The sequence below is a fragment of the Pseudophryne corroboree genome, chromosome 5, assembly GCF_028390025.1.
Source record: "Pseudophryne corroboree isolate aPseCor3 chromosome 5, aPseCor3.hap2, whole genome shotgun sequence".
NCBI classification, from domain to species: domain Eukaryota; kingdom Metazoa; phylum Chordata; class Amphibia; order Anura; family Myobatrachidae; genus Pseudophryne; species Pseudophryne corroboree.
Genome location: NC_086448.1, coordinates 336,689,800 through 336,715,389, shown reverse-complemented (window position 1 = coordinate 336,715,389; position 25,590 = coordinate 336,689,800). Strand labels below are relative to the sequence as shown.

The 25,590-nt window shown below is 46.8% G+C and overlaps 1 long non-coding RNA gene across 1 annotated transcript in view; it reads right to left on the bottom strand.

The window, feature by feature from the left end:
* Positions 1 to 9,739, bottom strand: part of LOC134929042 (uncharacterized) — a 41,255-nt gene extending 31,516 nt beyond the window's left edge. The window contains exons 1-3 of the long non-coding RNA XR_010178229.1: positions 9,620 to 9,739; positions 4,188 to 4,298; positions 727 to 856 (exon numbers count right to left, since the gene is read on the bottom strand). This is a non-coding gene — a long non-coding RNA (uncharacterized LOC134929042). The remainder of the gene's footprint in view (positions 1 to 726; positions 857 to 4,187; positions 4,299 to 9,619) is intronic.
* Between the last annotated feature and the right edge of the window lie 15,851 nt (positions 9,740 to 25,590).

The following is a 25,590-nucleotide window of genomic DNA, read 5'->3' as shown; positions in this document are numbered from 1 at the left end:
CAAAATACTTTTATTTAATGAGACTTAAGAGCTGCCTGTAACAAAAGTATCAGTGGATTAGGATGTGGATTCAGGGTAACAATGTAACAGGATATTGCAACCTGTAATTTTGTCAATAAATATAATGCAAGTACTCAGTGTGCCAGTTAGCATTAACCCCTTATAATAATCAGTGCTGCATAGCAACCTGGTTTCTACCAGCTGAAAAGCAGGATTATACTGCGATTAATAAATTATAGTATATACCAACATCCGTATCTCATGTTATTTCCAATAAATAGACACAACTATGTTGATCACAAATGCAGGTCTGCCATCAGAAATTGTGGGGCCCGGCACTGACAAAATAGACAGGGCCCCCCACCAAAAATAAAAGATTCTGCCACACCGCTCCACCCCTATGTTATGTCACACATTATGGCGTTACATATAGGTGGAGCATTGCGGACCCGCAGGAACGCTTCACAGAGTTGATGCGCAGAGAAGGCTTGTTTTAAGTCCTCCCTGCAAATCAGCCCGCTGTTGCTGCACTGCCTGTGCAGCTCTCTATAAGGGCCCGGGACTCCCGGGCCCCCTGATGGCTGCACTGCACATATGACATGCACTCAGTTGTATTTTTTTTAAATGATAGGTGTAACAATTGGTCATAACTTAAGACATGTAATCAGTTACAGTTCAATTGTACAGGCCAGCATATCTGGATTCCAGGCATTTCTGCTTTCTTACCTCATAGCTTTGAGCCGCCTAAGTTAAATCAGTAGATGGCAGATAGCACTAAACGTATTGCCTGGTGAGCATCCTGTTCTTGATGGGAACTGATTTTCCACAATGGTTTAAACCTGGGAATGGGAATGAACTGTAATACAGATCAGAGACTGAAGCTGGGGATCCATATGAAAAACCACAGCAGTCAAATGCTCCAGTGTTACCTGAAATATGTGTGACATCATCACGCTGTTCCCCATAATACACTCTTCTTAAAAGTGCACAAGAAAAATTTAGCAGCAGTGAAATAAATCAGACTACAAAGTCAGTATTGGCACCTTTCCCCAGGGCTGCTCTCAATAGTATATACGTAGGGCTTCAAGAAAGGGGTTTATGAATCCTTGTCTTCTCTTCATTATGGTCCAGATACTGTTATGCCCCAAAACTGCAAAAACAACAAACACTGTCTGCCCTAACACTAGGACAAAGGGACAAGAAAGAGGACAACAAAACTAGGGAGGTGTGGTTCTATATACCCTGCAGATGTGTTGTCTTTCCTTTCCTTGTTCTAGAGCACAGGACCAGGTTCTCAAACTCGGTCCTCAGGACCCCACACGGTGCATGTTTTGCAGGTCTCCTCACAGAATCACAAGTGACATAATTAACTCCACCTATGGACCTTTTAAAATGTGTCTGTGAGTAATTAATACACCTGTGCACCTCCTGGGTTACCTGCAAAACATGCACTGTGTGGGGTCCTGAGGACCGAGTTTGAGAACCACTGTTCTAGAGTAGTGGTCCTCAACCACGGTCCTCAAGTACCCCCAGCAGTTCATGTTTTCCAGGTCTCCTCACATGATTGCAAGTGAAATTATTTGCTCCACCTGTGGGTCTTTTAAAATGTGTCAGTGAGTAATGAATACACCTGTTCAACTGCTAGGTGACCTGGAAAACATGAACTGTAGGAGGTAATTGAGGACCGAGGTTGAGAACCACTGTTCTAAAGCAGGGGAAAGGCAGTCTGTGGCACTCCAGCTGCTGTGGAACCACACATACCCTGCCATGGTTTTAGCAAAGCAGAAAAGCCAAACTGGGTCTGAGCTTGCTGTTGGGTGTGATTCCTCAGCAGCTGGAGTGAAAATTGGTTGCCTACCCCTGTTCTAGAGGAAGGGTGGATAAACCTCATTATGAATGCTGTCAAGAGACAAATATACAAGAACCTCAAATATATTTTCACATAGTTATAGGGCTAGAGGCGTAACTATATTGCATGCAGAGGGGTATCCGGTCTCTAGGTCTACCACACTTAGGTCGACAGTCACTAGGTCACCACTATTGGTCGACATGCATCAGGTCGACAGGGTTTCTACGTCGACAGGGTCACTAGGTTGACATATTCTAAGTCGACATGAGTTTTTCACAATTTAAAAAAAAAAAAAAAACTTTTTCATACTTTACGATTCACGCACTCTACAGTTTGGCTCACCATGCGTGGCGACATGGTGCACTAATTGGGGTTCCCGGTCACTCTACAAAGAAAACGACACCATTTTTTTAAAAAATATTAGGTCGACCTTTTGTCATGTCAACCTAATGCTTGTGTCAACCTATTTTGGGTGTCTACTTAGTTACTGTCGACCTAAGTGTGGTCAACCCTATGAACTACACCCATGCAGAGGTACCCATTGCTGTTGGACATGGCCCACCATGGGGGTTAGCATTTTTTGCACCCAGCTCTCATAGACATAAGTGCTGAACAGATTAAAAAAAAAAAAAAATAGGTGACACTGTACTGAGTACAGAAAGGGACGGTCTACAAACTACTTGCCGTGATGTTAGTATATTCAATACAGTAAAATAAATATCATGGCGAGGAGTTTGCAGGCCAGGCCTGGTCAACCCGTGGCTCTCTGGCTGGCATGCCCTAGCACAGTTTAAGCATTCCATAATAGCAAAACTGTAGCAAAGCATGTTGGAATTTTTAGTTTCACAACAGCTGGAGAGCCTTCAGTTGGCCAGGCCTGTTGTAGACTGTACCTTTCTACTAGTCTACTACTTCACATGCTGCAGCTACACATGGATTGTGTGTAGCAAATTCAGCATACAGAGCATGAGGGGAAGTGAAGAAAGCAGCCGATATTGAGGAGCACAGTAAGCAGCCGATATTGAGGAGCACAGTAAGCAGGAGCCTGCTTGCCAATGTGAACTGGGGGCACTGTGGCATGATATGTACTGGGGGCACTATAATGTAGCATATTATTAACTTAGGACACTGTTGGCGAGATGCTAAATGGAGAGAGAAAAAGTACCAGCCAATCAGCTCTTAACTGTCATTTTTTAAACACAGCCTGTAACATGGCTCTCCAAGTGTTGATGCATCTCAACCTTTGTGACATAGGGGGTCATTCTGACCCGATCGCACGCTGCAGTTTATTGCAGCGGTGCGATTGGGTCAGAACTGCGCATGCGCCAGCACCGCAGTGCGCTGGCGCATACCAAATGGCTAAAGCCCCTCGGGCTGATACGATCGCCTCTGCCTGATTGACAGGCAGAGGCGGTCGCTGGGCGGGGGGGGGGGGCGGAATGGCGGCATTTGGCCACCGTTTTGTGGGCGCAGTCCAGCTAACGCAGGTGTGACGTCGCACGCAGCCGCTGCGGGCCGGGGAGCAATGAGTAGCTCCCGGCCAGCACGCTAAAGCTGCGCTGGTCGGGAGCTACTCTTGAAGTGCAAAGGCATCTCTGCTGTGCAATGCCTTTGCACTTCTGCGCGGGGGGGGGGGGGCGGCACTGACATGCGGGGCAGGATAGCCCTGTACTGGGCATCCCCACGCATGTCAGTGTGAATGATCGTAGCTGTGCTAAATTTAGCACAGCTACGATCAGGAAGGACCCCCATATTGTGAGCTAGTGCATTTTTATTGGTATAAAATTAACAACCACTGCAGAGAGGTGTCTCTTTATATGCATTGGAGGGCTCTTCAAAATGTTGCTATGGGGTCCACAAAGTTCTAGTTATGCCCCTGTTTAGGACAATACTGTGATTATGTATTACATAATAATAAAATGAAGACCCTTCTTCAGAACCTGAGAGGAGAAGCCAGAAGGATGGCCTCCAGCCCTGGTGCTGGCCACAGCCTCTACTCCATCCACCTCTGCCAGGAAGAAGAATGGGAAGCAGAAGGCAAATAAGCTGGCCAAAGCTCTGCCCAACTATGGGCATAGGCGTGCGCAGAACATTTTATTAGGGGGTGCACCATCGGAGGGGTGTTTAGCACCACCTATTGGGCGTGTCTAGCACCACCTATTGGGCGTGTCTAGTACCACCTATTGGGCATGTCTAGCACCACCTACTGGCACTTAATGTAATATAAATCACATACCACAAGGGGCGTGGCCACTGCAAACAGGGGCGTGTCAACATGACACGCCAACTGTTTCTAATCACTCTGGGAGCGTTTCTTTCCATTCCATATGCACCTTACCTATATGGTGGTTTCTCAGAATGTGGATCCTCTGAAGAAATGTCCTCCCTGGGCAGCGTCTTCAGTCGGTAATCACTATTCATGTAGGATATCACATGGTCCAGAAGAGGCCTGTTTGTGTAGGAATATAACCAATATCATCATCATGTCACAGAGGTTCAACCAGACTTGTGTCACCTACTGCCCTCTGCATCTCTCAGCCACACCATCATCTCCTCCTTGTGTCTCTCAGCCACACCATCATCTCCTCTCTGTGTCTCTCAGCCAGACCCTTATCTGCCGCCTGCATCTCTCAGCCACACCATCTCCTCCCCTCCCTGCATCGTCTCTCACCCCAACCATCATCCCCTCCCTGCATTATCTCTCATCCACACCATCATCTCCTGCCTGCGTTTCCCTGCCACGAATCTCTCACAATCCACCTCACTTTCTGTCTCTGAGCCTACCCCCTTCACTGTGTGCCTCTCAGCCTCCCGCCCTTCACTATCTCTCAGCCTTCACCTCCCTTCATTTTGTGTCTAATGCCGCTTACTGACAGTGCCCACAGTAGTTGTGCCCCTTATACAATGCCCACAGCAGTTGTGCCACTTACACAATGCCCACAGTAGTAGTGCTCCTTACACAATGCCCACAGTAGTAGTGCCCATTACAAAATGCCCCCAGTAGTAGTTCCCCTTACACAACACCCACAGTGGTAGTGCCCCTTACACAATGCCCATGGTAGTAGTGCCCTTACACAATGCCTGTAGTAGTGTCACGCACAATGCCCATTGGCCCTCATTCCGAGTTGATCGCACAAAGCTGCTTTTTGCAGCCCGTGCGATCACTAGTCGCTGCCTTTGGGGGAGGGATTTTTTGCATAGCAAGGCTGCAAATACTTGTGCAGCCCTGCTATGCAAAAAGAGTTTGTGCAGTTTCTAAGTAGGTCCTGACATACTCACTGGCTGCGATGTCTTCAGCGTGACTGGTCCCGGAGTTGATGTCAGGCACCTGCCCTGCAAACGCCTGGACACGCCTGTGTTGGACTCACCACTCCCAGAAAACGGTGAGTATCCGCACCCGGAACGCCTCCTGCCTGTCCGTCTTCTTGCGATCGCCGCTGCAATCACTTTTCTCGCTGGCGGCGTCGCGGCCCGGTCATGGCAACGATGCGCCTGCGCAATGCGTCCGCCGCACATGCGCATTTCTGACCCGTTCGCACAGCAGCGAAGAAGCACTGCGTGCGAACGGTTCAGAATGACCCCCATAGTAGTAGTGCCCATTACACAATGCCCATAGTAGTAGTGACCCTTACACAATGCCTATAGTTCTGCCCATTACACAATGCCCATAGTAGTAGTGACCCTTACACAATGCCTATAGTTCTGCCCATTACACAATGCACATAGTAGTAGTGCCCATTACACAATGCCCATAGTAGTTCTGCCCATTACACAATGCCCATAGTAGTAGTGTCATACACAATGCCTATAGTAGTAGTGCCAGTTACACAATGCCCATAGTAGTCGTGCCCCTTACACAATGCCCAATAGTAGTAGTGCCCCCTACACAATGCCCAATAGTAGTAGTGCCAGTTACACAATGCCCAAAAGTAGTAGTGCCCCTTACACATGCCCAATAGTAGTAGTGCCAGTTACACAATGCCCATAGTAGTAGTGCCAGTTACACAATGCCCATAGTAGTAGTGCCAGTTACACATGCCCATAGTTGTAGTGCCAGTTACACATGCCCATAGTAGTAGTGCCAGTTACACATGCCCATTGTAGTAGTGCCAGTTACGCATGCCCGTAGTTGTAATGCCAGTCACGCATGCCCATAGTAGTAGTGCCAGTTACGCATGCCCATAGTTGTAATGCCAGTTACACATGCCCATAGTAGTAGTGCCAGTTACGCATGCCCATAGTTGTAATGCCAGTTACACATGCCCATAGTAGTAGTGCCAGTTACGCATGCCCATAGTTGTAATGCCAGTTACGCATGCCCATAGTTGTAGTGCCAGTTACACATGCCCATAGTTGTAATGCCAGTTACACATGCCCATAGTAGTAGTCAATACAGACAGAAACCAAGTTGCGCTCAACAATCAGGATAGAAACATTTATTATAAAAATTATAAAAATTAACAGCAATTCTCCCGGGAGTACAATTAATATAGATAAATTACCATGAATATATACGGTACAGAATCACTATATCCAAATGAATTATAACAATACAAGTATTATTTAATAATTGTGACAATTTGGCCACAAACGGTATTATGTATTCCGCAATAGTGGTAATAATTACACTCTTTTAAACACCATATGGGTCTGTGTGCCAATAATAACTCACTTGTTATATAGAAGTCCCAAACAGTCCTTGTTCCGTGCGGGCATAAATTGGTTTCCAAATTTCTATAACTAGAAATTGTCCTTATAGAAGGTTTTAAGCACTCAAATAAATGCAGGGATGGACAGATGAATTATGTCCGCCAAAACCAAACCGCTATAGTGGTGTTAGCAGGGAGAGCCCGGAGTGATGTTGGTGCAGCCAGCCGTATACCCCCGCACGGGGGAGGGAGAGCGGTGTCTGAGATGGCCGTCGGGTTGGAGTGAAATACAGCCGTGCACAGGCTGTCAGACCCGGATCGCTGGATATTGTCTCTGTGACACGGTATGCATGCGCTCTCACCAAAAACGGCTGTGCTTACCTCCCACGGGCAGCTCCGACTGAACCTCCCTGCACTTCACCTGCTGTAGGAGAGGGACTGTTGGAGCCACGGATATGTTGCGCTGGCTGTGTGTGGAAGCCAGCCACGCTCTGTGTGGCGATGTTGGAGTTGCGTCTCCTTGTCTGGCTCCAAAATAGACCTCACTTGGATGGACCGCCGACTGGGTCAAAAGGCACCGGAGCCCCGGCACCTAGGTGTGAGCTGGGCGGTATATTGCTGTGCAGTACAGCGGCCGTCTGGGACTGATCTCCTGTGTTGGCTCAAGATGAGCTAAACTTCGATAAGTGAAAGGGTACACCTGTATCCTAACGCGTTTCAACCGCCAGCAGGGCGTCTTCTTCCAAAAGGCAGGTACCAGTTACACATGGCTTTAATAGTAGTGCCAGTTACACATGCTCATAGTGGTAGTGCCAGCTACACAATGCCCCACCAATAGTAGTAGTGCCCCTAACACATTCCCACAGTCCCAAATACCGACACAGCATCACAATACTTACATGAGACCCACTCCAGCGCTGTCCGCCGCCCGCAGCTCCTCGCGCTTAGTAGTAAGTGTGTGAAGGGAGAGACGTCACAACGTCATGACGTCTCTCCCATCACACACTGCTGGAGCCGGAAAACAGAAGGCGGAGCTCAGAAGTGAGCTCCAGCCTCCGTAGCGGTACTACAGCCCCTGCGTTTGGAGGACCTCCCAGCAGAGGCGTCACTAGCGTTGGTGTCACCCGGTGTGGTAACTCATGGTGTCACCCCCCATGGACCTCCTCCCCTATCACACCACACAGAATTCTGGTGAAGGGGGGGGGGGGGGGGGGGGGGGCGTGGTGATGGGTTTGCTAACAAAAATCCTGCTGCGATCAACTTGGAATTACCCCCTATAGCCAGAAGTGCCGCACTGTTTTGAATATGCTATGAATATATAGTTTGTGAGGGCACCAGACACAGTTTTTCTGTTTAATGGAGTGTTGAACCATATGCTACATATTATATATATATATATATATATATATATATATAAATGTGTGTGTGTATAATATACACCCAGTATCATAATATGTATATACCCAGTGCAATGTCAGAGATCCTATTGCCTGCTTATCCCCCCTGTCCAAGTATTTCCTATCCCTACCCGCCTCCATTCCCCTAGTACTGCCCAAACTTCTATCTACCCTTACCCCCTTAAGACCCCCAGTACTGCCTGCCCTCACATCCCATAATATGTGATAGGACACAGAAATGTTGAGTAGGACCCCAATTTTTTAAAGTGAGGAGTCCCTGGGACCCACAATTTTTTTTGCTGTGCACGATCACTGCAACACCCATTAGCACATTGATCCACCCACCCTATCAGCTGACATAACGCTCCCCTCACACAGCAGCACCCATACTTCGCTCACACAGCATCCACACTACGCTCACACAGCAGCACCCATACTACGTAACACAGCACCCATACTACACTCAAACTGCATCCATACTACACTCACACAGCACCACCCATACTTCGCTCAAACAGCATCCACACTACGCTCACACAACAGCACTCATACTACACTCACACAGCAGCACCCATACTTCGCTCAAACAGCATACACACTACGCTCACACAGCAGCACTCATACTACACTCACACAGCAGCACCCATACTTCGCTCAAACAGCAGCACCCATACTACACTCAAACTGCACCCATACTACGCTCACACAGCAGCACCCATACTACGTCACACAGCACCCATACTACACTCACAGCAGCACCCATACTACGCTCACACAGCAGCACTCATACTACACTCACACAGCAGCACCCATACTATGCTCACACAGCATCCACACTACGCTCACACAGCAGCACCCATACTACACTCAAATTGCACCCATACTACGCTCACACAGCAGCACCCATACTACGTCACACAGCACCCATACTACACTCACACAGCAGCACCCATACTACGCTCACACAGCAGCACCCATACTACGTCACACAGCACCCATACTACACTCACACAGCACTCATACTACACTCACACAGCAGCACCCATACTACGCTCACACAGCAGCACCCATACTACGCTCACACACAGCACCCATACTACGCTCACACACAGCACCCATACTACGCTCACACAGCAGCACCCATACTACGTCACACAGCACCCATACTACACTCAAACTGCACCCATACTACGCTCACACAGCACTCATACTACACTCACACAGCAGCACCCATACTACGCTCACACAGCAGCACCCATACTACGCTCACACAGCAGCACCCATACTACGTCACACAGCACCCATACTACACTCAAACTGCACCCATACTACGCTCACACAGCACCCATACTATGTCACACAGCACCCATACTACACTCACACAGCAGCACCCATACTATGTCACACAGCACCCATACTACACTCGAACTGCACCCATACTACGCTCACACAGCAGCACCCATACTACGTCACACAGCACCCATACTACACTCAAACTGCACCCATACTACGCTCACACAGCACCCATACTATGTCACACAGCACCCATACTACACTCGAACTGCACCCATAGTATGCTCACACAGCCCAAATTACCCCCCCCCCCACAGCACTCAGTAATCCAACAATTTATACATCCCACATTCACCCCCATACAGACACATACACACATCAGAAATGGATTCTGCTCATCATGGACATGGAGAAGCCACTATAGAAGTTACCTGACATCATGCAGCAACATCAGCAGCAACTACATGCTCGTGTAGTTACAGTCTGGGGGCGGAGCTTGTGTGTGTCAGGCTCAGTCAGGACCCGGAGTGAGGAGAGAGTGGACGCTGGAGGAGAGGGGAGGGGTGGCCAGTGCACTGCCTGCACGGGTCTGTGGCTGCTGCCTGCTGATCTCACTGACAGGTGAGAGTGTCGGGCTTTAGGAGGCGGGGCCTGGGAGGAGGGGGTGTGGACGCAGCCGTGGACCAGGCATTTTCATGTCAGGGGATGGGGGTGCATGTCAGTGTGCGGCTCGTTTTGGTGTCACCCTATAGAAGGGTAACACCCGGGTGCGGGCCGCACCCCCCGCACCCACCTCATGACGCCACTGCCTCCCAGCTGCTTCTGCTGCAGTGCACGGGTGGGAGGGAAGGGAGAGGAGGAGGATGGAACCGCATCACTGTTGCTGTAAGCGTGCCGCATATGTGAGGGGGTGCCGGACATTAGGGGGTGCCTGTGCGCCCCAGGCACCCCCCGTACGCACGCCTATGACTATGGGGGTAATTCAGAGATGATCGCAGCAGCAAACTTGTTAGCAGTTGGGCAAAATCATGTGCACTGCAGGTGTGGCAGATATAACATTTGCAGAGAGAGTTAGGTTTGGTGGGTTATTTTGTTTCTGTGCAGGGTAAATACTGGCTGCTTTATTTTTACACTGCAATTGAGTTTTAAGTCTGTACACACCCCACCCAAATCTAACTCTCTCTACACATGATGTATTTGCCCCCCCCCCCCCCCACGGTGCACATGGTTTTGCCCAACTGCTAACAAATTTGTTTGCTGCGATCAACTCTGAATTACCCCCTTTGTCCCTTCTACCTCCGCCGCCCCTCCAGCTGCAGGACCAGAGGAGCCCAGCCGGGACCAAGCCAAATGTGCCCCATCCTTTGAACCCTGAATGAGGCAGACTGTGGACTCACGAAGCTGAAGGAGGTGGATGACAAGATACCGGACATGACAACGGAGACCTTCTGCAAGAAGATGGTCCTTGATCAGGGATTCTCAATGGCTGAAACCCACAGCATACAGAATTACCTGAAGGGGATCTTCTATGTGACCTTTGCCTATATAGCCATCTGCAAGAGGTACTGGTAGGCGGTGAAAGTGGCGAGTCCTGAATTCCCTTTCTCTCACTTTGTGAGCAATTGCCCTATTCAAAGAGAGGACAGACAGGTAACGGTTTCAATACGGAACCCACACACACCTGGCAAGGACATCGCTACCTTCCTGAGAAAGTTCTGCAGTGATCAGGGAGCCCTCCAAGATCCTGGATGGAAACAGCTTCGGGACAGACAAGTGGGCTGTCATTGTCAGACTGCAAAAGACAATTCAAGTTCAGATGGTGTCAAGCATATGCCACAGTGCTTTTCCCTGGGGGGGTCAGCAGGACTCCATTACTCCGACCAACCGCGGGACTACTGGAAGTGCAGTGGAAAGGACCATATTGGAAAGAACTACAAGGTCTCAGCCTGCAAGAATTGCTGGAATGCAAGTCACATGACCAAAAACAGTCCGAAAAGGAAGACATGCAACCTTAGTGGCAATACAGATCACATCAACAGGGACTGCTCCATTAGGGTGAAATACTACTCTGCGGTGGCGAATGGTCCTGACTCCATCTTCAAACTGCCACCCTTGACAGCACGGAGGTACCAGCAGCAGCATCAGGAGAGTAAGAAATCTTCCACCCCCAACTCCCTCCCTCCACCTACTGTGACATGACTCCCCTCCCCACTACTGTCACAACCCATCTTCCCTCCCAATCTCTGCTTCATCCCACTCTCTCTCCCACCTCCACCCCCACTGTCCCTCTCCTCTCCGAGGAAGATTTTCCCCTTCTTGTGCCCACTGCAAGTATTGAACAGCCGAGGAGGAAGAGGAAGGAGTTAGACAGCCCAGCTGCTTTCCCGGACTCTTCTAAGAAACTGGCGGTCGAGCTGGCCCAGGACTCTCTCCCACTGGAAGAAGAAATGGAAGCAGTGGTGGAAGGACTCATGGATGAGGTGGAACCCGATCCGAACGCCATCTGCCTGATCAACCAGATGATAGAGAGTGACATGCTGCAATCCCAACAGGGTGACCCAGTGGCTGTTCCAGATAAAGTACCGCCTGACAGAAGTAGTAACTAAATGTCATTCTGTGACCTAACCTCTTTTTCTCCTAACTAATGGCGTCTTTTTCCCTTTTCACCATTAATGTGAGGAGTATTAAGGATAAGCTTAGGAATCAGTCTGTGTTTACCTTTTTGGACATTCAGAAATGTGTACATGTTGTAGGAATGTCCTACAGACATCTGGGCCTGCAGTTGTCTCACGGCGCATCCTATTGGTCTGGTGTGGGTGAGTGTAAGTCTGCAGGGGTCGCCATTCTTATTAGAGGAAACCTCTTCACGCTAGATTTTGTTCAGGAGCTTGTCTGTGGTAGATTGCTTATTGTAGATGGCTCTTGGACAGGTAAGCCTATCAGGCAAATCTGGGTGTATGCACCTGGTAAGAATGAGCGTTTGGAGCTTTTCCAGACCCTGCGACTGCAGCTTGCAAACACTAAGGTGGTAGTGATGGCTGGAGACTTCAACTGCCACATAGAGGAGGATGGGCGCAGCACCTGCAATTCTGCTAAGTTGGATGTGACATCTAAATTGCTCATAGAAATGGTAGCTGAAGCATCAATGCACAATGCTGTGGGCTCCATGGGGGCTGGCTCCGTGAATTACACTTGGAGCCACCCTGAAGGCTTTGTGCATTCCCGCATTAACTTTGTGTTTACCTCTAGAGCATTGAAGCAGAATAGACATGCCATGGTCCCCTGCTTCTTCTCAAACCACAAAACCCTTCTCCTTCCTAGGAGTCATGGGCAATGGTTTTACTCCTGGCCCAGGCTCCTGGAAGTTGAATTGTGCCCTGCTCGAAAGAGAGGATGTGCTGGCGGAACTGAAGGATGCCTACATCACATGTAAAAATAACAACTGTTATTTTGACTGTATGAGTGACTGGTGGGAATATGTTAAGGCTAACATTCACAGTTTCTTTCAGGTTAAAGGCAAACAACGGGCGTGTGACCGAAAGAGGAATTTCAGAAGACTGCAAAGACAACTGTTGTCCCTGCTGGACCTCGAATGGTGCGGCTGGGATGTTAGGATGAGCTGGATGAGACCAAAGGGTGCCTGAAAAAAAGGCACTTTGAGGAGGAATCCAGATGCATCATCTTTCGTTACAAGGTGGAGAACCTGGAGACGGGTGAGAAATGGGATTCTTTCTTTTTCAGTAAACTTCATTCCGGCCACACGCCCTGACTGAGCTGAGAGATGAGACCAGTATTCCCAGACAGGGAAAAGAGGGCTTCATGAAATTCATCAGAGACGACTACATCAACCTCTACTCCCCTAAGACAACAGACAGTGACCAGGCTGTTAAGTTCCTGTCAGGTATGACTAACATTATTGATCCCAAAAGCAGGATGCTTCCTTGGCGTTGGAGGAGTTGTACTCTGCTGCCAGGTCTTTTAGGCAGGGCAGAACTCCGGGCAGTAATGGTCTCCCAGGGAAGCTCTATGTAGCGCTGTGAGACCTCATTAGCCCGGACCTGCTCGAGCTGTATAAGGAGATGGTGGTGGAGAGCAAAATGCCTCCTTCACTGAGGGCGGGAACAATCACGATCTTGTATAAGCGTAAAGAGGAGAGATGTGAGCTGAAAAATTGGAGGCCCATCTCTCTACTAAACGTGGACTACAAGATTCTCGTCAAGGTACTCACCAACAGGATGAAGACTGTCATTGGACAGATCATTCACCCAGACCAGACCTGCGGAATTCCTGGCCACAGGATTGCAAATAGCCTTGCCCTCCTCAGGAACATGGTCCATTACATCAAGGACCAGAATGTGCATGTGACCCTGGTCAGCCTTGGCCTGGACCAGGAGAAGGCCTTTGACCATGTCTCATATGAGATTGATGGGCAGGGTACTGCAGAAATTTGGGCTTGGTGAAAAGTTTTGTACGTATGTTAACCTGATGTACCTTGATATTCACAGCTTGGTGCTGGTGAACGACTGGAAGACTGACCCCTTTTCTGTACTCTCTGTAGTCAGACAAGGCTGCCCTCATTCATCTCTTTTTTCTGTGTAATAGAGCTCCTGGCTGTATGCATCAGACAAAATCTAGAGATCAGAAGGACCATCGCACCAGGTCCTGATCAACGAGAGGCCAAGTGTTCGCTGTACATGGACGACGTCACTGTTTTCTGCACAGACCAGAGTTAAGTGATAGCACTCGTCCAGACCTGCAAGAACTTCAACTGAGCTTCATGGGCAAAGGTCAACTGTGGGAAGTCAGAGGCTATGCTGTTCAGGCAGTGGCACCAGTCATCCTCGGCACCATTCGCTATCAAGCTGGACTTCATCAAAATACTGGAAGTCTGGTTTGGTGGTGAGGGTGCAGCCCTGAAGTGTTGGGATGAGAGACTGGCCATTGTACAACAGAAAATTGGACTGGGAAGCCTCAGAGAACCATCGAAGGGAAAGCACTTGTGCTGCACAACATGATCCTTCCTGTTCTGCAGTACACTGCGCAGGCCTGGCCACCCCTGGTCATGATCTGGAAAGCCATCACAAGGGCAGTGTTTCACTTCATCTGGGGCTCCATGTTGGGCAGAGTTAAGCAGTCAGTTATGAACAAGGAGCCCCGCAAAGGAGAAATGGGAATATCAGATAGCCCCACCATGCTGCAAGCCTTATCTGCAGGACTTTGAGAACTTTAAGGACTCTGCAGGAAACGTCATGTCCCGCCTCTTCTTAACTGCCCCTTTGGAGGGTCCTAGGATGGGACAGCTCCATCACTTACAACTGGAACACTCCCTGGTTCTACCTGGATGTGTCCAAGTTTGTGGGGGAGCACCAACTGGAGGGAGTTAACACAAAGATATATATATATATTTTGATTGTGCGCATACATACACAGCGGAGTGTATTGTTGATCCACCGGACTATGTACACACAGAATCAATTTCGGGCGCAAAATAGTTTTCCACAGAGCTGTATTAGAATATTATTATAATTACACACAATTAAACTATGCAGCTCCCACAGTGTAGTCTGAAATGTCCTACTATAAGCAAATGTACAATAATTAAAATAATAATTTAAACCAAGGGAGCGCAAAAATATTTCATATTTATTGTAAAACAGTGGATAAAACAATTGCAAGTTAAAAAGCTAAAGATTACACTATCGGATTAGAACTCTCCAACCATATATCATATGGGATCCCTAGTATTGTGATCACACCATATATCTGTAATAATCCCTTTTTCACTTTTCTATATTCGCTGTGAATAGGAATATCAACAAATAAAGAATGTCATTTGTATCCAATTATTCCATGCGCATTTTAAACATCGTTGGATAATTGCAGTCTGATTAGATGTTGAGTAATGTATGTCACACAGTCCCAGATAGTATTTAGGTTCTCACCCTTTTCAGTGCGCGGTATTGCGCTATGCTCCACCTCCGTTAACCTCAGTTTCTGAGTATAAGTCCATATACCGGTGTTTCTAATGCCGTATTGAGAGCAATCAGCTCCGGCCAATGCAGGCTTTGACGGACCCACCAGGCGGGTATTAACAGCGTATTTCCCCGTTACCTCTTGGTCACTGGATGGTATTACGGCTCCGGTACCTATTGCAGATATGGAACAGCAAGGAGGGAGTGCGCTTTCACCGCAGCAGTTGAATGGAGTTTTTGAATGGATGGCAGTCTATCTCCGATATTAAATTGTCCCTTAACGCGTTTCTCCGTTCTCAAGTCATAACGGTTTCATCAGAAGGATTTCAATGTGTGGTGCACAGCCCTTGTATTTAACAGAGCTTTCCTCCAATCATAGAATGGTTTTAATTATACCATACAGGTGTATGAATCAGGTGTGACCACACTAACTATATTGAATTCATTTGTTCTAATATTTTGTTAATCCACAATATCAATTTCTTGTATAAACATACATAAAAAACATCTCTACATAAAATATAATCAACACTTTCATATACAGCCTATTTTGTTATATTGTTTTCATTTACTTAATGGCATCGCGTGGTTTAAAAGGTTTTTCTCCTTAATATATCTAACTTTATATATGTCCAGATACCATGTGGGGTCCTATACATCTCCCATAGCCAAACACCAAGTCTCTGGTTTAGCAAAGTAACACAGATAACAATATCTGGTTCGATTCCCTGTGGTGATCACCCCAAATTTGCCACCGCAATTAATTTACCATATAATATTTCTACATACATATTGCTTTTAAATATATTATCTTTTATTTTTATTATTTATTTTTTACACATATACATATATGCACATATATATATAAAGAATATATAAAGCCCCACATGGTTCCCTTTATCATAATTATCTAAAGATATGACCAATTATAATTGTCTCAAAGTGTCTCCTATACATACTAAATAGACATCGTAGTCTAGTGGTTAGAGATCTCGACTACCAAAAAGAAACTGCAGGTTCCCAGTTCAAACCCCCTCCAATATGAATGTCCGTTCCAAATATCTTCTTTTATATAAATTATTATATTATATTTTACCAAACCCCATATATATATTTTTTTCATGACCAACATCCATTCTTAGTAAATTTCTTACATGAATTCATGTTATTGGAGAACCACCGATTTCTACAACATTATATCAACATGGTTCCCCATTCGTCTAGATGTTATTCATCTCTATATTATCATTTAATCCTAGAGGAAAAAGAGATCCCATAGAGAAAATCCAGAACGCCTCTCTTTTACACAATTTGCTGAACCTATCTCCACCTCTCTCAGTGACAGGGATGTGTTCAATACCCTGCAAGCGCAAACCCTTAGGGAGGGAGAGAGTTAAACCTGACTTATGGAAACCTAAGACTATTCCATCATGGCAACAGACTCCCTGCATCGAGGGACTGAGGGGAGAGAAGCAGACCTACTTTTGTGAGTTTCAAGGCTCTGCTTCTTAGGCTACTGGACACCATTAGCTCCAGAGGGATCGGTACGCAGGTCTCACCCTCGCCGTCCGTCCCAGAGCCGCGCCGCCGTCCCCCTCGCAGAGCCAGAAGATAGAAGCCGGGTGAGTATGAGAAGAAAAGAAGACTTCAGAGGCGGCAGAAGACTTCATGATCTTCACTGAGGTAACGCACAGCAGTAAAGCTGTGCGCCATTGCTCCCATACACCTCACACACGGCAGTCTCTGTAAGGGTGCAGGGCGCAGGGGGGCGCCCTGGGCAGCATATAGACCTCTTTTGGCACAAATAAGTATATATACATCTGGGCACTGTATATATATAAGAGCCCCCGCCAAATTTTGAGATTTTAAGCGAGACAGAAGCCGGCCACCGAGTGGGCGGGGCTTCTCCCTCAGCACTCACCAGCGCCATTTTTCTCCACAGCACCGCTGAGAGGAAGCTCCCCGGACTCTCCCCTGCTTATACCACGGTAGACAGAGGGTTTTAAAGAAGAGGGGGGGGCACAAAATTAGGCGCATATTGTATATGTAAACAGCGCTATCTGGGTAAACATAAAATTATTGTTTTTTTTTCTGGGTCATACAGCGTTGCGGTGTGTGCTGGCATACTCTCTCTCTGTCTCTCCAAAGGGCCTGGTGGGGAAACTGTCTTCAGATAAGAGGTTCCCTGTGTGTGTGGTGTGTCGGTACGCGTGTGTCGACATGTCTGAAGTTGAAGGCTCACCTAGGGAGGAGGGGGAGCGTATGAATGTGAGTTCTCCGTCGGCGGTGCCGACACCTGACTGGGTGGATATGTGGAATGTTTTAAGTGCTAGTGTGAACTTATTGTACAATAGATTAGACAAAGCTGAAGCTAAGGAACAGTCAGGGAGTGAACCCATGTCTGTCCCTATGTCGCCGGGACCTTCAGGGTCTCAGAAGAGCCCACTATCCCAAATAGCAGACACTGATACCGACACGGATTCGGACTCCAGTGTCGACTACGATGATGTAAAGTTACAGCCAAAAGTGGCTAAATGTATTCGATATATGATTATTGCAATAAAAGAAGTGTTGGACACCCTGACACGAGGGTACACATGTATAAGGGAAAGAAGCCCGAGGTAACATTTCCCTCCTCACATGAGCGAATTATGTGAAAAAGCGTGGGAATCTCCAGACAAAAAACTGCAGATTCCCAAAAGGATTCTTATGGCGTATCCTTTCCCGCCAACTGACAGGGTACGGTGGGAGTCCTCCCCTAAGGTGGACAAAGCGTTGACACGCTTGTCAAAAAAGATAGCGCTGCCATCACAAGATACGGCTACCCTCAAGGATCCTTCTGACCGCAAGCAGGAGATTACCTTGAAATCCATTTACACACATTCTGGTACATTACTCAGACCGGCAATTGCGTCAGCCTGGGTTTTTAGCGCGGTAGCAGCATGGACAGATTCCTTATTGGCGGAGATTGAGACCCTAGATAAGGATACCATTTTATTGACCCTAGGCCATATAAAGGATGCGGTCTTATATATGAGGGATGCTCAAAGAGACATTAGTTTACTGGGTTCCAGAATAAACGCTATGTCAATACATAGTAACATAGTAACATACATAGTAACATAGTGGGGTAAATTTACTAAGATTCGTGTTTTCCCGTTTGAGGTCAAAGTTCAATCACGAATGACATCGAAAGTGTAAATATGCAACTTTTTGAATTGATTACGACGAATTTATTAAGCTGCCGTATTCTGCATTTTCGGGTTTTCCGATGTCGATGTCATTCGTTTTTTTAGGCAGTGTTTTACGTGAGTGACTTGTAAAACACTGCCGACTTTAATACAATGAATCTCGGCCGGATCTGAGAGATCCGTGCTGGGCTTCATTGTGCACTTTGTTAAAAAAAATAATAAAGTTTAAATGTTAAAAAAAAATTGCGTGGGGTCCCCCCTCCTAAGGCAAACCAGCCTCGGGCTCTTTGAGCCGATCCTGGTTGCAGAAATATGGGGGGAAAATGGACAGGGGTTCCCCCATATTTAAGCAACCAGCATCGGGCTCTGCGCCTGGTCCTGGTTCCAAAAATACGGGGGACAAAAAGAGTAGGGGTCCCCCGTATATTTTTGAAACCAGCACCGGGCTCCACTAGCTGGACAGATAATGCCACAGCCGGGGGTCACTTTTATACAGTGCCTTGCGGCCGTGGCATCAAATATCCAACTAGTCACCCCTGGCCGGGGTACCCTGGGGGAGTGGGGACCCCTTCAATCAAGGGGTCCCCCCCCAGCCACCCAAGGGCCAGGGGTGAAGCCCGAGGCTGTCCCCCCCCCATCCAATGGGCTGCGGATGGGGGGCTGATAGCCTTTGTGAAAAGTGTTTGATATTGTTTTTAGTAGCAGTACTACAAGGCCCAGCAAGCCTCCCCCGCAAGCTGGTACTTGGAGAACCACAAGTACCAGCATGCGGCGGAAAAATGGGCCCGCTGGTACCTGTAGTACTACTACTAAAAAAATACCCCAATAAAGACATTACACACACACCTTGACAGTATAACTTTAATACATCCATCCACACCTCCATATACACATACTTACCTTATGTTTCCACGCAGGTCGGTCCTCTTCTCCAGTAGAATCCATGGTGTACCTGTTGAAAAAATTATACTCACATAATCCATGGTTGAAGGCTCCTCGGTAACTCCTTTTGTAATCCACGTACTTGAAAAAATAAAAAAACGGACACCCGACCACGAACTGAAAGGGGACCCATGTTTTCACATGGGCCCCTTTTCCCCGAATGCCAAGAACCCACTCTGACTGATGTCTAAGTGGGTTTCTTCAGCCAATCAGGGAGCGCCACGTTGTGGCACCCTCCTGATCGGCTGTGTGCTCCTGTACTGTCTGACAGGCGGCACACGGCAGTGTTACAATGTAGCGCCTATGCGCTCCATTGTAACCAATGGTGGGAACTTTCAGGTCAGCGGTGAGGTCACTTTCGGTCAACCGCTGACCTGAAAGTTCCCACCATTGGTTACAATGGAGCGCATAGGCGCTACATTGTAACACTGCCGTGTGCCGCCTGTCAGACAGTACAGGAGCACACAGCCGATCAGGAGGGTGCCACAACGTGGCGCTCCCTGATTGGCTGAAGAAACCCACTTAGACATCAGTCAGAGTGGGTTTATGGCATTCGGGGAAAGGGGGCCCATGTGAAAACATGGGTCCCCTTTCAGTTCGTGGTCGGGTGTCCGTTTTTTTATTTTTTCAAGTACGTGGATTACAAAAGGAGTTACCGAGAAGCCTTCAACCATGGATTATGTGAGTATAATTTTTTCAACAGGTACACCATGGATTCTACTGGAGAAGAGGACCGACCTGCGTGGGAACATAAGGTAAGTATGTGTATATGGAGGTGTGGATGGATGTATTAAAGTTATACTGTCAAGGTGTGTGTGTAATGTCTTTATTGGGGTATTTTTTTAGTAGTAGTACTACAGGTACCAGCGGGCACATTTTTCCGCCGCATGCTGGTACTTGTGGTTCTCCAAGTACCAGCTTGCGGGGGAGGCTTGCTGGGCCTTGCAGTACTGCTACTAAAAACAATATCAAACACTTTTCACAAAGGCTATCAGCCCCCCATCCGCAGCCCATTGGATGGGGGGACAGCCTCGGGCTTCACCCCTGGCCCTTGGGTGGCTGGGGGGGGGGACCCCTTGATTGAAGGGGTCCCCACTCCCCCAGGGTACCCCGGCCAGGGGTGACTATTTGGATATTTGATGCCACGGCCGCAATGCACTGTATAAAAGTGACCCCCGGCTGTGGCATTATCTGTCCAGCTAGTGGAGCCCGGTGCTGGTTTCAAAAATACGGGGGACCCCTACTCTTTTTGTCCCCCGTATTTTTGGAACCAGGACCAGGCGCAGAGCCCGATGCTGGTTGCTTAAATATGGGGGAACCCCTGTCCATTTTCCCCCCATATTTCTGCAACCAGGATCGGCTCAAAGAGCCCGAGGCTGGTTTGCCTTAGGAGGGGGGACCCCACGCAATTTTTTTTCTGTAAATTTAGAACATTTCACCCCCCTTCCCACTGAAAAACATGCACGGATCTCATGGATCCGTGCATGCCTATACAAACACGGGATAAAAAAGCAGGTCTGTTTTTTTTTAGCACTTTTTCACGATTTGTATTTTATCACGGCAGTGTTTGGCTATTGTCGGCAGTGTTTGTGTTTTGCACTTTTTAGTAAATTCCTGATTTCTAGCAAATTGCAGGCGTATTTGACCGATGGTGTATTGATTCGTGATTTTTTCCTAGGACTTCCAAAATATTACGAATGCCCTCATCACTGCCGTGATTTTTGCTTAGTAAATTACCGAGATGACACTTTGATGAAAAAACGGCATCTCGGTCAAAATCAGGACCTTAGTAAATATACCCCAGTATCTGAGGTTGAAAAAAGACAATTGTCCATCGAGTTCAACCTATTTGTGGTCTCCTATGCATGATGATTTGACTAAAATTTCTGACTGATGCTGCTGTCAGCCGTTGCATTTTATCCCTATTTATAGTAACTACAATGCATGACTATGCACCATACCCCTGGATATCCTTATCCATTAGGAATTTATATAACCCATTCTTAAAGGTGTTGACAGATTCCGCCATTACAACTGCCTTTCTTAAAGGTGTTGACAGATTCCGCCATTACAACTCCCTCGGGCAGGGAATTCCAAACACGTATTGTCCTTACCGTGAAAAAGCCTTTACGACGTATTGTGCGGAATCTCCTCTCCTCTAACTTGAGCGAGTGTCCACGAGTCCTCTGTGTTGATCTAACCAAAAACAGGTCCCGTGCAAGCTCTGTGTATTGTCCCCTTATATATTTGTAGATGTTGATCATATCCCCTCTTAGTCTCCGCTTTTCCAATGTAAACATGCCTCGTCTTTCAAGCCTTTCCTTGTATTGCATCGTCTCCATGCCCTTAATTAGTTTGGTCGCCCTCCTCTGTACCTTTTCTAGCTCCAGGATATCCTTTTTGTAGTACGGTGCCCAGAATTGTACACAGTATTCAAGGTGTGGCCTCACTAGTGATTTATATAACGGGAGTATAATACTCTCGTCCCTAGCATCAATACCCCGTTTTATGCATGCTAATATCTTATTAGCCTTCTTTGCTGCAGTCCTACTTTGGGTACTACTGCTTAGCTTGCTATCTATGAGGACACCTAAGTCCTTTTCCAGTACAGAATCCCCTAATTTTACCCCATTTAGTAGGTAGGTGTAATTTTTGTTCTTGTTACCACAGTGCATTACCTTACACTTGTCTGTGTTGAAGCGCATTCTCCATTTGGCTGCCCATGCTTCTAATTTAACTAAGTCGTTCTGAAGAGACTCGGCATCCTCCTCTGTATTTATAGCCTTACACAATTTGGTATCATCTGCAAAAATTGACACCATGCTCTCTAGACCTTCTGTTAGGTCGTTAATGAAAATATTGAACAATAGCGGTCCTAATACTGAGCCTTGCGGCACACCACTTAGCACTTCAGTCCAAGTTGAAAAAGATCCATTAACCACAACGCGCTGCTCCCTATTATCTAACCAGTTTTTGACCCAAGTGCATATTGTGCTTCCTAGCCCTGATTCTTGTAGCTTGTAGATAAGTCTCATGTGTGGTACAGTATCGAACGCTTTGGCAAAGTCTAAAAAGATTACATCCACGTCTTTACCCTGATCTAGGTTTGCGCTTACTGTTTCATAAAAGCCAAGTAAGTTGGTTTGACAGGATCTCTCCTTCATAAACCCATGTTGATTCCTTTTAATGACCTTATTGACTTCAAGGAACTTCTGAATACTATCTCTTAGAATACCTTCCAATACTTTCCCCACTATAGATGTAAGACTAACTGGTCTATAATTATCTGGTTCAGCTTTACTTCCCTTTTTGAATATAGGCACTACTTCCGCTATACGCCAGTCTTTGGGAACCATACCTGATATAACTGAATCCTTAAAGATCAAAGATAGCGGTTTTGCCAGTTCAGAGTGAAGCTCCATTAGAACCCTTGGGTGAATACCATCGGGCCCTGGTGATTTATTAATCTTTAAATGTTTTAATCGGTCACAGACTACTTCCTCGCTTAAATAAGTACCTATCAGTGGGATATTCTCATTATTGAGATTGTGTGTCAGTCCCTGAATTGGGTCCTCTCTAGTGAATACTGTTGAAAAAAACTCATTTAGTGTGTCCGCTATGTCATTATCATTTTTGCTTAAGACTCCCAACTTGTCTTTTAAAGGGCCTATACTCTCCTTCTTTAATCTCTTGCTATTAATGTATTTAAAGATTTTTTTGGGATTCGCTTTGCTTTCCTTTGCTACTAATTTTTCAGTTTCTACTTTAGTCGCTCTTATTTCCTTTTTGCAAATTTTGTTACATTCCTTATAGTGCTGAAATGACTCTGCTTCCCCGTCAGATTTGTATTTTTTAAATGCTCGCCTTTTCTTGCCCATAAGTTCCTTAATCTTTTTGTCAAGCCACATCGGTTTATGATTTTTATTCCTTTTTTTGCTGCTCATAGGAATAAATTTGAGTGTATTTTTAGCTAGCAGGAATTTTAGTACCTCCCATTTCTCCGTAGTATTTTTTCCTAAAAACAAACCTTCCCATTCCATATCCCTGAAAAATACCCTCATCTTTTCAAAATTTGCTTTGCTAAAGTTTAGAGTCCTAGTTGAGCCAGTATAGGGCTGTTTATGGAAACTGATATTGAATGTGACCATATTGTGGTCGCTGTTTCCTATGGGTTCCCCTACTATAATACCTGATACCAAATCCCCATTGTTTGTTAATACCAGGTCTAAGATTGCATTGTACCTAGTTGGTTCCTCAATTAGTTGGACTAAGTAGTTATTATTAAGTGTGTTTAAAAACATATTGCCCCTAGCAGTATCACGTGAATCGTTTTTCCAGTTTATCTCTGGATAGTTAAAATCTCCCATCACTACTATGTCTCCTACTCCTGCTGCTCTTTCAATTTGCTTTAGTAACAATTCCTCATCAGATGCGTTGATACCAGGCGGCCTATAGCATACACCCAATACTAACTTTTTTATTCCTTTTTCCCCGCATGCAATTTCTACCCATAATGTCTCGACAGTGTCTACAGTCCCCTCCTGAATATCTTCCCGTATATCAGGTTTTAAAAACGGCTTTACGTAAAGACACACCCCTCCACCCTTTTTATTTAGTCTGTCTCTCCTAAACAGTGTATAGCCCTCTAGATTGACTGTCCAATCATGAGATTCATCCCACCAAGTTTCAGTAATGCCTATAATATCATACTGTTTGCTTGCTGCAAGTATTTCTAGTTCACCCTTTTTTACCAGTAATGCTTCTGGCGTTTACATACATACAACTAAGATAAGTATTTTCCCTTGCGTTAGGGACATCTTTCACCTTATGTAGCAATGATGACCTGTAATCATCATTGGTTAGTGCTTTGGTAAAATCTCTTTTAGTACCCATGTTAGTAACCTTACCGCCTGCTCTTACCCTCCCCCCAACTTCTCCCCCATTTCGTTTACTACCGCCATCCCCACTATTCTCACTGCATGACCCGTAGTTTCTAGCTAAACCCTCCTCCCAGGCTCCTAGTTTAAAATCTCCTCCAACCAATCTCTGCTAGACGAGTCCTCTGGACCCGGCAGTGGACAGGTGATGCCGACTCAAAAAGACATATGGAGGTTTTACCTTACAAGGGTGAGGAATTGTTTGGCGAAGGTCTCTCGGACCTGGTCTCCACAGCTACGGCAGGTAAATCGAATTTTTTGCCTTATGTTCCCTCACAACCTAAGAAAGCGCCACATTATCAAATGCAGTCCTCTCGTTCAAATAAAAGCAAAAGAGTGCGTGGATCGTCCATTCTTGCCAGAGGTAAGGGCAGAGGTAAAAAGCTGCACAGCACAGCTAGTTCCGAGGAACAGAAATCCTCCCCGGCCTCTGCAAAATCCACCGCATGACGCTGGGGCTCCGCTGAGGGAGTACGCGCCAGTGGGGGCACGTCTTCGACTTTTCAGCCACATCTGGGTTCACTCACAGGTGGATCCCTGGGCAATAGAAATTGTTTCTCAGGGATACAAGCTGGAATTCGAAGAGGTGCCTCCTCGCCGGTTTTTCCCTAGAAAGGGAGATAGTGTTAAATGCTATTCACAAATTGTGTCTTCAACAAGTGGTGGTCGAAGTTCCCCTACTTCAGAGAGGGAAGGGATACTACTCCACCCTGTTTGTAGTTCCGAAACCGGACGGTTCGGTCAGACCCATATTAAATTTAAAATCCCTGAACCTATACTTAAAACAGTTCAAGTTCAAAATGGAATCGCTCAGAGCGGTCTTCGCCAGCCTGGAAGGGGGGGATTTTATGGTATCCCTGGACATAAAGGATGCATACCTTCATGTTCCCATATATCCACCTCATCAGGCGTACCTGAGATTTGCGGTACAGGATTGTCATTACCAATTTTAGACGTTGTCGTTCGGGCTTTCCACGGCCCCGAGGATTTTCACCAAGGTAATGGCGGAAATTATGGTGATCCTGCGCAAGCAGGGGGTCACAATTATCCCGTACCGAAAAAGCTCAGGAACTCATGACTCTAGTCAAGAACCTATTGAAGCCAAAACAAGTGTCTGTGCATCATTGCACTCAAGTCCTGGGAAAAATGGTGGCAACATACGAGGCCATTCCCTTCGGCAGGTTCCATGCAAGGACTTTCCAATGGGACCTATTGGACAAGTGGTCCGGGTCACATCTACAAATTCATCAGCGGATCACCCTGTCCCCCAGGGCCAGGGTATCTCTCCTGTGGTGGCTGCAGAGTGCTCACCTTTTGGTAGGACGCAGGTTCGGCATTCAGGATTGGATCCTGGTGACCA